Here is a 12,642-nt window from a genome sequence, read left to right as displayed (position 1 = left end):
CAAAGGATGCCCCTGGACCTTGTTGTGCGTCTTGGGGTTTTCCTTTTACTGTTTGTATTATTCTGAGTCATGTTTGTCCGAGATGATTTCTTTTTGTCTGAGCTATTTTGGTTAGTAATACATTTTCTTTTTCTGGCTGTAGGACTAGTTGACCATGTCTTCTCGCAAAAATATTGTCGAGACGTCTTCCAAGGTTCCTGAGGGTATGTCTGACTGGCTGGACTCCCTTGTCCTGCTGTGTGTTTCTGTAGTTAACTCTGAATTCTGTGCGGAGCTTAGAAAACATCATCGAATCTGTAGTAGTAGAGATCAAGAGAACAATTATGAATTGGTAGCACCTTATTCTGATGAGAGGGTTTGCTTCCCTGTTCCGACCTAGGGGGATCGTCCCTTCTTTTATGTGTACGACTTCTTTTTTAGCCAAATGAACATCACCCTTTCTTTCACCCCTTTTGAGACCGACCTGTTGTAGTCGTGTAATGTAGCTCCATCTCAGGTTCATCCGAACTCATGGGGATTTATCAAAATTTTTCAATTGTTTTGTCAAGAATTTGATGTTAAACCTTCTCAAACCCTCTTTCTGTACCTCTTTATGTTGACCAAACCTGGGACTACCAAAAAGAAAGCTTCTTAGATTTCTTTCAGGTCTGCCAAGACACAAAGTTTTTTCCATGTATGATGAGTCTTTTAGGGATTTTAAGAATTACTTTTTTAAGGTCCGAGCTGTTGAAGGAGCTCGACCGTTCTTTTTGGATGAGAATGGCGAGCCCAGCTTTCCTTTAGAGTAGCAAAGGAATGTAGTGGTGTCTAGGTACACCTAGGAGATGTTGGACAAAATTGAGCAAGCTTTTGTAACTATATTGGAAGAGAACTGGGGGCAGCCTCCCCATCTTGATACTAAGAAATTTTTAGGAAATCCTTTACTTCTCCGAGCTGAACTGGGTAGGGGTCTACTTCGTTGATATTTGTCGTATTTGCTTTATTCTTTCGAGCTTTTTCCTTCTAGTTTATAACTTGGTTTTTTGTGTATTTTCAGAGATGATTAAAAACAACGAATCTATGAATTCCTTTAAGAAGGCGAGAAAAGCTACAACAGCGCAGCACATCTTGGGCAAGGTTGCTGGGGAAGGGTCTTCCCAAGTTCCTCCCAAGAAGCCTGTTTTGAATACTGCTGGGCCGAGGAAGATGATTCCTACGCCTCAGGTCCGTTTAGTTGATCCCCCCCAGACTTCTACTGCTACCTCTTCTCCCTCTGCCGGCCCTCTTCCCAAAAGACAAAGGATTGTTGAGCCCTTCAATCTAGATGCCCCTAACTTCGATGCTGTTGGGTTTGTCGATCAGCAGATTGCTCCTTATGGTGTTATTCCTACTAACGATGTCCCTCTTCTTCGTCATTTGGATTTCATTACTCGGAGCAGTGATAAACCCATATTTTATGATATATTTTGTGCTCAATTTAAGTGATTTATTCAACCCTTCACCCACTTATTCATGTGAAATTGCATGGTTTTACTTTCCCTTCCTTATTATGTGATATATGTGAAAAACATGTTTCCCATGCTTTAAAAATAGTTATTTTAATTACCTTTTATTACCGTTCGATGCCGTGATTTATGTATTTTCAGATCTCCTAAGGCAGGAATGATTTAATGGATGGAAAGGAAACATACAAAAATGGAAGGAAAGCACAAAATGGAGTTTTTGAAGAAACTGGCAGCGACGCGAACGCATGGGCGACGCGGCCGCATGCCTAGCCCGAAAAAGGCAGTGACGCGAACGCGTGACTGATGCGGACGCGTGCCTTGAGCAGAACGCATATGACGCGTACGCATGACCAAAGCGAATGCGTGATAAGGAAAACTCCAGACGACCCGACCGCGTGACCCACGCGGACGCGTGACAGACGCCACGCACCAGAAACTACAGAAAACGCTCCCAGCGATTTCTGAAACCCTTTTTGGCCCAGATCCAAGTCCAGAAAGCACAGATTAGAGGTTATAAAGTGGGTGAATGCATCCATTCACAGGGAGGCCTTCAATTAATTACTCTTCATACTTTAGATGTAGTTTTTAGAGAGAGAGGTTGTCTCCTCTCTCTCTTAGGTTTTAGGATTAGGATTCCTCTTAAAGGATTTAGGATTTCAACTCTTTCTCAGGTTCAATATTTCCTTTACTTTATATTTCTCTCTTACTTTCAGATACTTTAATGCTTTCCTTTAATTACTTATGTTGCCAAATTGGCTTATGAACTCTTTCTGTTTAGATTGATTTTCTCTTATTAATATAATTGAGGTATTTCAGATTTATGATTCCTATTTAGTTTTTATATTCTTGGCTTTAATTGATTATCTGGAAGCTTTTGAGTTATCAACTTATCGTGATTGATTGTTATGTTTGCTAATTGACTGAAATTCCACTACCTCTAGTCTTTCCTTAGGAGTTGGCTAGGACTTGGGAATCTAACTAATTAGTTCACTTGACTTTCCCTTGCCTTCATAAGGGTTAACTAAGTGGGATTAACTTCAATTCTCATAGGAAGTAACTAGGATAGGACTTCGGAATTTTCATACCTCGCCAAGAGTTTATTTTACAGTTCTTTATTTATTTTAATTGTCATTTAAATTACTTGTTCCTTACTTTCAAAACCCCCAATTTACAAAACTCATAACCAATAATAAGAACACCTCTCTGCAGTTCCTTGAGAAGACGACCCGAGGTTTAAATACTTCGGTTATCAATTTTAAAGGGGTTTGTTACTTGTGACAACCAAAACGTTTGCACGAAAGGATTTTTTGTTGGTTTAGAAGCTATACTTGCAATGCGATTATATTTTTTACATTTCTTTACTGATCGTCAAAATGGCACCGTTGCCGGGGAGCTGCAAACGTGTGCCTTATTATTGGTTATTTTAAATATTTTTTTATTTGTTTATTTGTTTTTGTTTTTCCCTTTTATTTCTATTAGCTACTATGAATTCTCACCCCTCTCGCTTTGAGTTTGGCTCTAAATTTGTTGAAGGGAGTGGAAGCTACAACAGGAATATGCATCAAGGTCTAAGCAATCAAAGATGGATGGAGCCAAGAGGCCCTGATCAACCCTTTAGGCAACAACACCCTCCAAGATATCATGGGCAAGGACCACTCTACAATGCATACCAAGCTGATAGACATGGTGGACCCCCTTGTAATTACCAACAAGCCCCACCCTGTGCTTATAGACCATCCTCTCAACGTAGCTTTGGACCACCACACTCACAAGCTCCTTTTCACCATTCACCACCGTATGACCCTTATCTACCACAATCCTAATCCAATTATTCCCAAGAACCATCACATTCTTATTATGAACCCTCTTTCCCAACCAATGAACCCTCATACCCACCCCAACCTCCAATGAATGACAAACTTCATATTCTTCTTCAAGGGCAAGTGAGGATGCAAAAGGGCGTACTAGAACTCACTACTGCCTTAACTGAGGTAGTAAACATAATAGCCTCCCGACATCTGAGCACTCGAAGCACTCCCATGGCTACATGTGGAGAATCAAAAGAAGAGCGAAGCATGAAGGAGACACTAGAAACCTTTGTGGACAATGAAGAGCATGGCTTTGTATTAGAACAAGTGGAGGAAGCCATGATAGTTGTAGAGGAAGAAGTGGTTGAAGATTTAGGAGATGCTGAACCTCCATGGGAATCGAGAACTGTAAAGGATTATGCTGAGAAGTTCGAAATTGATGCCAAAGAGGACATTGCACAAGCTCCAAAGCATATACCTTGTGAAAAATTGGACGGAACAGATCAAGTAGTTGATTCCATAGGCAGTGATGATCATGAATCAAGCTCTCCTAATCACGAACTCACATCCGCAACTGAACTCCTTGAGCCTGAAGAACCTTATCCAAGTGAATACGAAGATGATGTCAAGGTAGATTTCTCTCAACCTCTAACGTATTACTTGAGTGACGAAGAAGACATAGAAGTTCCGGTTGAAGAATTTTGCAAGGAAGTGGAGGAATTCACAGAAGAATACAAGGGAGTAGAGCTTACAAAACCACTGGAAACACCTATCCCAAGGCCATTACCACCTAATACAAGCTTCAAGTGGGTACAATCCTTAACCTTTATGTTTACTTTTCCACTTGAATATGGTTTGCTTGAAACAGATGGCCAGCTTAGAGCTTTCTGCGGCTTTAAGAGTAAGAGGGAAATGGCTCGTACTCAGAGCTGGTGTGCAAGATTCAATAAGGTTCCACGCTTCAATTCGAAGTGCACGGATTGGTACCAAGTTCAATTGAATGGGTCTCGGAAGGCGTTTGGTCATCTTGGTGAGAATACAATTTCTGAACCGCCCGGATGGAAGAATATAGATCAAGACAAAGGCAATTTTAAAAGCAAGGTTTGGGATCCTGGAATCTATTCTGACATTCGTCACGCCGGGAGTCTGAGAACCTATTTGAAGCTGCACAAAAGCTTTACATGCTTAGTTTGGGACCCCGGAGGCTGTTGGCATTCCAAACATTGGTGGAGATTTCTAGATGAATTTAAGCATAAGCCACCATAGCAGGAAGCTCATCCAATGTCCAACTTAAGGACTTTAACTAAAAGTGCTAGGTGGGAGACAACCCACCATGGTATGGTCGTTTCTTTTTCAATTTTATTTCGTGTTGTTTGTTTTTATATTATATTATTTTCATTGAACCTGGATATTATTCATTAGCATTGCATACTACATAATTGCATAATTGCATAAAAAAAAACCTCCCACGCGTCTACGTCAATCACGTAAACGCGTGATCTGGAAATCAGTGTAAAAAATCCAACGCCCAAACATCTGGGCAGGAATCGTACGGCTGGTGTGCGTTTAGCATAAAACGGCCCACACGTCCACGTCCCTGACGCAAACGCGTCACTTGCAAAACACCCATCCCACGCGTAAGTGTGAGCAACGCGTCCGCGTCGCGTGGATATTATGGCCCCCTAACTGAAGACAGAGAGTTGCGCTGAAATGACGCTGGAAGTGTGCGTCTAGCATAAATTTCAGCGACGTGGTCGCGTGTCCCATGCGTCCGCGTCATCCATCTTTCACCCATTCCACGCGATCGCGTCAATCACGCGACCGCGTCAACTCCATTTCACCCTAGTCACGCGATCGCGTGCTCCACGCGTTCGCGTGGATTCAAAATCACTAACCCCCTATCATGCGAAACCCTACCCGTCGCGCCCCCACATACCGCCCTTCTTCTTCCTCTCTTCTCTGCAACCCTCCCTCTTCCACCACCCAACCACTAACACTTCCAGCCACCACCGCCGACCACCACACCACCCCCACCACCACACCCCATCGCCGAAAACCAACCCCTCTCTCCTTCTATTCTTTCTTTTCTCCCAGCACCACTCCCAATCTTCCCTCTCACCCACCGTCGCCCTCCTCCGCCACTGCCCACCCTCCACCCCCCCCCCCGCGGCCAACCCCGACCACCCCGCCGCCAGTGCCGCCCCTCCCACCATCACAACCCCTCACCCAACCCAAACCCTACCCTCCAACCCAATCTGCTCCACCACCGCATCGCACTGTTCCGCCACCGCACCACCGTGCCCCTCCCAGCTACCACCACTGTACCTTCACCTGCCTCAGAACCCGTTTACCACCTCGTGCACCGCCTATTTCAGCAGCTGGACCAGATGGAGCGCCACAACCGGCGGTGATATGAGCGATCTGAGCGTCGCAACAAGCGACGCTATGAGCACCTCAAGTTGATGATCTGATCTGGCGGCAACATTTCCTCAGAGCCTGACACACCATCAGAGTCCTCTGAGGAGGAGGCGGACGAGCATGAGGAGGAGACGCATGCACAGAGAGAGGCTGAGCAGGCAGGACTGGAGCAGGCCGCGTCACAGTAGGAGGAGCCACACCAGATATAGGCCGCTGATCCAGAGATTCCTATACAGTCAGAGCCTCCACTGCAGCAGACAGATCCTCCTACCCTTATCCAGTCTGCAAACCTTCAGGCCACCACTGAGACTCCAGCAGCCCATCCTTCCGGTGATGACACTCCTTCACACCCAGCTTGAGTGACCATCGAGGATGATGCTTTATTTTAAGTGTGGGGAGGTTGCCATCCTGGGCGTATCTTTTTGGTGAACCACTACAGACTCTTTTTATCTTATTTTGTTTATTTTTCTGTATTTTTATCTTTATTTTTTATTTTTCAGTACTTGCACATTGTTCTTTTGCTGTATTTTTACTTTATTTCCGCATTTTGCACTTTAGTTTATATCTTAGCCATTTAGTTTAGTTTGCAATTTGGTGTGCGAAATCGTGATCATTCCATTCCTTAGTAACGGCACTAAAAACTCAATACGCACGTTCATGATTGATGAGCGGATAATTTATACGCTTTTTGGCATTGTTTTTAGTATGTTTTTAGTATATTTTAGTTAGTTTTTATTATGTTTTTTTTTAGTTTTTAAATAAAAATTACTCTTCTGGATTTTACTATGAGTTTGTGTGTTTTTCTGTGATTTCAGGTATTTTCTGGCTGAAATTGAGGGACCTGAGCAAAAATCTGATTCAGAGGCTGAAAAAGGACTGCAGATGCTGTTGGATTCTGACCTCCCTGCACTCAAAGTGGATTTTCTGGAGCTACAAAAGCCCAATTGGTGCGCTCTTAATTGCGTTGGAAAGTAGACATCCTGGGCTTTCCAGCAATATATAATAGTCCATACTTTGCCCGAGATTTGATGGCCCAAACAGGCGTTCCAAGTCAGCTCAAGAATTCTGGCGTTTAACTCCAAAACTGACACAAAAGCTGGAGTTAAACGCCCAAACTGGCACAAAAGCTGGCGTTTAACTCCAAGAAAAGTCTCTATACATGAAAGCTTCAATTCTCAGCCCAAGCACACACTAAGTGGGCCCGGAAGAAGATTTCTGCATTAATTACTGATTTCTGTAAACCCTAGGCTACTAGTTCTCTATAAATAGGACCTTTTGCTATTGTATTTTGACACTGGATAAACTTTTGATCTTTGAGAGTCTTATGCACGTTTGGGGGCTGGCCTCACAGCCATGCCTGAACCTTGTTCTTATGTATTTTCAATGGTGGAGTTTCTACACACCATAGATTAAGGTGTGGAGCTCTGCTGTTCTTCATGAATTAATACAAGTACTATTATTTTTCTATTCAACTCAAGTCTATTTCTTCTCCAACATATTCATTCGTTCTTCAACTTGATGAATGTGATGATCCGTGACACTCATCATCATTCTCACCTATGAACATGTGCCTGACAACCACCTCTGTTCTACTAGCAATGGCTTGAATGCGTATCTCTTGGGTTTCTAATCTAAGATTGGAACCTTCGTGGTATAGGATAGAATTATTGGCGGCCATTCTTGAGATCCAGAATGTCTAAACCTTGTCTGTGGTATTCTGAGTAGGATCTGGGAAGGGATGACTGTGACGAGATTCAAACTCGCGAGTGTTGTGCGTGTGACAGACGCAAAATGATCAATGGATCCTATTCCAACATGATCGAGAACCGACAGATGATTAGCCGTGCGGTGACAGCGTGCGTTGAACATTTTCACTGAGAGGACGGAAAGTAGCCATTGACAACGGTGATGCCCAACATAGAGCTTGCCATGGAAAGGAGTATGAATGATTGGAAGAAGGCAATAGGAAAGCAGAGGTTCAGGAGGAACAAAGCATCTTCATACGCTTATCTGAAATTCCTACCAATGAATTACATAAGTATCTCTATCTTTACTTTATGTTTTATTTATCTTTTAATTATCAATTCTCCATAACCATTTGAATCTACCTGACTGAGATTTACAAGGTGACCATAGCTTGCTTCAAGCCGACAGTCTCCGTGGGATCGACCCTTACTCACGTAAGGTTTATTACTTGGACGACCCAGTGCACTTCCTGGTTAGTTGTGTGGAATTGTGACAAAGTGTGATTCATGTTTAAGAGCTCTAAGTCCTTTGGCGCCATTGTTGATGATCACAATTTCGTGCACCAAGTTTTTGGCGCCGTTGCCGGGGATTGTTCAAGTTTGGACAACTGACGGTTCATCTTGTTGCTTAGATTAGGTACTTTTCAGAATTTTTAAGAATGAATTCTACAGTTTCAAGGTGATGTTCCCACCATCACAAAAGCTGATTGATTCTCATCAATTTAGCTATTGAATGTAATGTCCTGCTGAAGCTTGGCCAAACATGTCTAATCCTTTTTAGACAAAAGCTTTAGACTAACATTGCATGATTCCTGGAATTCTCATTAAAAGTTTTGATTCTCTTTATTTTCTTTTCCATATAAGTTTCGAAAATCACAAAAAAAATTTTTAAAACCATAAAAATCAAAAATATTTTATGTTTCTTGTTTGAGTCTAGTATCAATTTTTAAGTTTGGTGTCAATTGCATGTTTTTATTCTTCTTGCATTTTTTGAATACATGCATTATTGTTCTTCATTGATCTTCAAGTTGTTCTTGATGATTTCATTGCTCTGATCTTTAAATTCTCTTGTTTAGTGTATTTTGTTGTTTTTCATATGCATTTTTACATTGTTATAGTCCTTAGTATACAAACATTTAAGTTTGGTGTCTTGCATGCATTGTTTATTTGATCTTAGTTGCATTTTTATTGTTTCTCATCATCAAAAATTCAAAAATATTTTTCAAAACTATGTCTTTTCAAGTCAATAATATAGAGAATTGAAGATTCAGAACATTCAGCAGAGGAATCAAACAGAAAAAGCTGGGCGTTCAAAACGCCCAGTGAAGAAGGAAAACTGGCGTTTAAACGCCAGCCAGGGTACCTGGCTGGGCGTTTAACGCCCAAAAAGGTAAAGATTTGGGCGTTAAACGCCAAAATGGGCACCATTCTGGGCGTTTAACCCCAGGATGACACTAGAGGGAAGATTTTGTTTTTAATTCACATTTTTTTTCAAGTTTTCATAATTTTTCAAAATCAAATCTTTTTCAAATCATATCTTTTCAATCATATCTCTTTCAAAATCAATTTCTTTCCATTTTATATTTAATTTTACTATTTTCAAAAATCCTTGCTATAATTAAAGATTAATTCAAAATTTTCAAGTTGTTACTTGCCTATTAAGAAAGGATCAAACTTTAAATTTTAAAATCATATCTTTTAATTTCTTGATAGTCAAGAAATCAACTTTAATTTTAAAAATTTTCTTTTTCTAAATTGATTTTCAATCATATCTTTTCAAACATATCTTTTCAATCACATCTTTTTCAAAATTAATTTTTTCAATCATATGTTTTTCTAATTTCAAAATCTTTTTCAAAAATCACTTTATTTCTTTCCCAATCTTAGTTTTCGAAAATCTCAATCAAATTTTCAAATTTCTTTTTAAAATCTTTTAATTAATTTTCGAAAATTCTTCCCCTCTTCTCACATCCTTCTATTTAAGGGACTAAGACTCCTCCTCAAGGTACAATTCGAACTTCCTCTTTCTGTATATGTTCGAATTCTCCTCCATCTACCACCTTCTTCTATTCTTCTTTTCTTCTGACACTTCAAGGAATCTCTATACTATGACATAGAGGATTCCATACTTTCTTGTTCTCTTCTCTTTCATATGAGTAGGAACAAAGATAAAGGGCTACTTGTTCAAGCTGATCCTGAACCTGAACGAACCTTGAAGAGAAAGCTAAGAGAAGCTAAAGAATAATTCTCTTTAGAGGGCCTAACAGAACTCTTCAAATAAGAAGAAACCATGGCAGCTGAAAACAATAATGCCAACAATGCAAGAAAGGTGCTTGGTGACTTTACTGCACCTACTTTCGACTTCTATGGGAGAAGCATCTCAATCCCTGCCATTGGAGCAAACAACTTTGAGCTTAAGCCTCAATTAGTTTCTCTAATGCAACAGAATTGCAAGTTTCATGGACTTCCATTGGAAGATCCTCATAAGTTCTTAGCTGAATTCTTGTAAATCTGTGACACTGTCAAGACCAATGGGGTTGACCCTGAAGTCTACAGACTTATGCTTTTTCCTTTTGCTGTAAGAGACAGAGCTAGGACATGGTTGGATTCACAACCTAAAGAAAGCCTGAACTCTTGGGAAAAGCCAGTCAATGCCTTCTTGGCAAAGTTCTTTCCACCTCAAAAATTGAGTAAGCTGAGAGTGGAAGTCCAAACCTTCAGACAGAAGGATGGTGAATCCCTCTATGAAGCTTGGGAAAGATACAAGCAATTGATCAGAAGGTGCCCTTCTGACATGCTTTCAGGATGGAGCATCATAGGAATCTTCTATGATGGCCTGTCTGAACTATCCAAGATGTCATTGGATAGCTCTGCTGGAGGATCTCTTCATCTGAAGAAGACACCTGTAGAAGCTTAGGAACTCATTGAAATGGTTGCAAATAACCAATTCATGTACACCTCTGAAAGGAATCTTGTGAATAATGGGACAACTCAGAAGAAAGGAGTTCTTGAGATTGATACTCTGAATGCCATATTGGCTCAGAATAAAATATTGACCCAACAAGTCAATATGATTTCTCAGAGTCTATCTGAAATGCAAGCAGCAACAGGCAGTACTAAGGAAGCTTCCTCTGAAGAAGAAGCTTATGATCCTGAAAACCCAACAATGGAAGAAGTGAATTACATGGGAGAATCCTATGGAAACACCTATAATCCTTCATGGAGAAATCATCCAAATCTCTCATGGAAGGATCAACAGAGACCTCAACAAGGTTTTAACAACAATAATGGTGGAAGAAACAGGTTTAGCAATAGCAAGCCTTTTCCATCATCTTCTCAGCAACAGACAGAGAATTCTAAGCAAAACCCCTCTGACTTAACAACCATTATCTCTGATCTAATCAAAACCACTCAAAGTTTCATGACTGAAACAAGGTCCTCCATTAGAAATTCGGAGGCACAATTGGGTCAGCTGAGTAAGAAAATTACTGAACTCGCTCCTAGCACTCTCCCTAGCAATACAGAAGAGAATCCAAAAAGAGAGTGTAAGGCCATAACAACAACCCACACGGCCGAACTTGGAAAGGAGGAAGAGGCAGTGATTCCCACTGAGGAAGACCTCAATGGACGCCCACTGACCTCCATGAAGATCCCTAATGAGGAACCATGGGAATCTGAGGCTCATACTGAGACCATAGAGATTCCATTAAATCTACTTCTGCCATTCATGAGCTCTGATGAATATTCTTCCTCTGAAGAGGATGAAGATGTCACTGAAGAGCAAGTTGCTAAGTACCTTGGAGCAACCATGAAGCTAAATGCCAAGTTATTTGGTAATGAGACTTGGGAGAATGAACCTTCATTGCTCATCAAAGAACTGGATGACATGACTAGGCAGAGATTACCTCTGAAGAGACAAGACCCTGGAAAATTCTCAATCCTTTATACCATAGGCACCATGACCTTTGAAAAAGCTCTGTGTGACCTAGGGTCAAGCATAAACCTTATGCCTCTCTCTGTAATGGAGAAGCTAGGGATCATTGAGGTACAAGCTGCAAGAATCTCACTGGAGATGGCAGACAATTCAAAGAAACAGGCTTATAGACTTGTAGAGGATGTCCTGGTAAAGGTTGAAGACCATTACATCCCTGCTAATTTCATAGTCCTAGAGACTGGGAAGTGTATGGATGAATCCATCATCCTTGGCAGACCCTTCCTAGCCACAACAAAAGCTGTAATTGATGTTGACAGAGGAGAATTGATCATTCAAGTGAATGGAGACTCCCTTGTGTTTAAAGCTCAAGGATATCCCTCTGTCACCATGGAGAGGAAGCACGAAGAGCTTCTCTTAATACAGAGTCAAACAGAGCCCCCACAGTCAAACTCTAAGTTTGGTGTTGGGAGGCCACAACTAAACTTTAAGTTTGGTGTTGAACCCCCCACATTCAAACTCTAAGTTTGGTGTTGGGAGGTTCCAACATTGCTCTGAACATCTGTGAGGCTCCATGAGAGCCACTGTCAAGCTATTGACATTAAAGAAGCCCTTATTGGGAGGCAATCCAATTTTTACTTATCTATGTTAAATTTCTATTTTCTTTTGTTATTTTATGTTTTCTGTAGGTTGATGATCATGTGAAGTTACAGAAACAATTGAAAAAGCAAAAACAAAGTGAAAAACAGAATGAAAAATAGAACACCCTGGAGGAGATAGTTACTAGCGTTTAAACGCCAGTAAAGGTAGCAGAATGTGCGTTAAACGCCCAGTCTGGCACCATTCTGGGCATTTAACGCCAGAAAAGGGCACCAGACTGGCATTTAACGCTCGGAATGGGCAAGAAGCTGGCGTTAAATGCCAGAAATGGGCAGCAGCCTGGCGTTTAACGCCAGGATTGGCAGAAAGGGGCGTTTTGCACGCCACTTGGTGCAGGGATGAGATATCCTTGACACCTCAGGATCTGTGGACCACACAGGATCCCCACCTATCCCACCACTCTCTTTCTTCTTCACCATTTCACCAATCACCTCAATACCTCTTCCCCAAAAAACCCTCACCTATCAAATCCCACCATTCTCTTCACCACTCACATCCATCCTTCATAAAACCCCACCTACCTCACCATTCAAATTCAAACCACTTTCCCTCACAAACCCACCCTCTATGGCCGAACCATACACACCCCTCTCACT

The 12,642-nt window shown here is 41.4% G+C and overlaps 1 non-coding gene across 1 annotated transcript; it reads right to left on the bottom strand.

Annotated features, from left to right (window-relative positions):
- Positions 1–10,147: 10,147 nt before the first annotated feature.
- LOC112787612 (small nucleolar RNA R71) lies at positions 10,148–10,255 on the bottom strand. Its single transcript, XR_003195016.1, has one exon. It is a non-coding gene; the product is annotated as a small nucleolar RNA R71 (small nucleolar RNA).
- Between the last annotated feature and the right edge of the window lie 2,387 nt (positions 10,256–12,642).

The sequence above is a fragment of the Arachis hypogaea genome, chromosome 20 (genome assembly GCF_003086295.3).
Source record: "Arachis hypogaea cultivar Tifrunner chromosome 20, arahy.Tifrunner.gnm2.J5K5, whole genome shotgun sequence".
NCBI lineage: Eukaryota > Viridiplantae > Streptophyta > Magnoliopsida > Fabales > Fabaceae > Arachis > Arachis hypogaea.
Note: the sequence above shows the minus strand (reverse complement) of the source record. Positions and strands in the feature narration are given on the sequence as shown.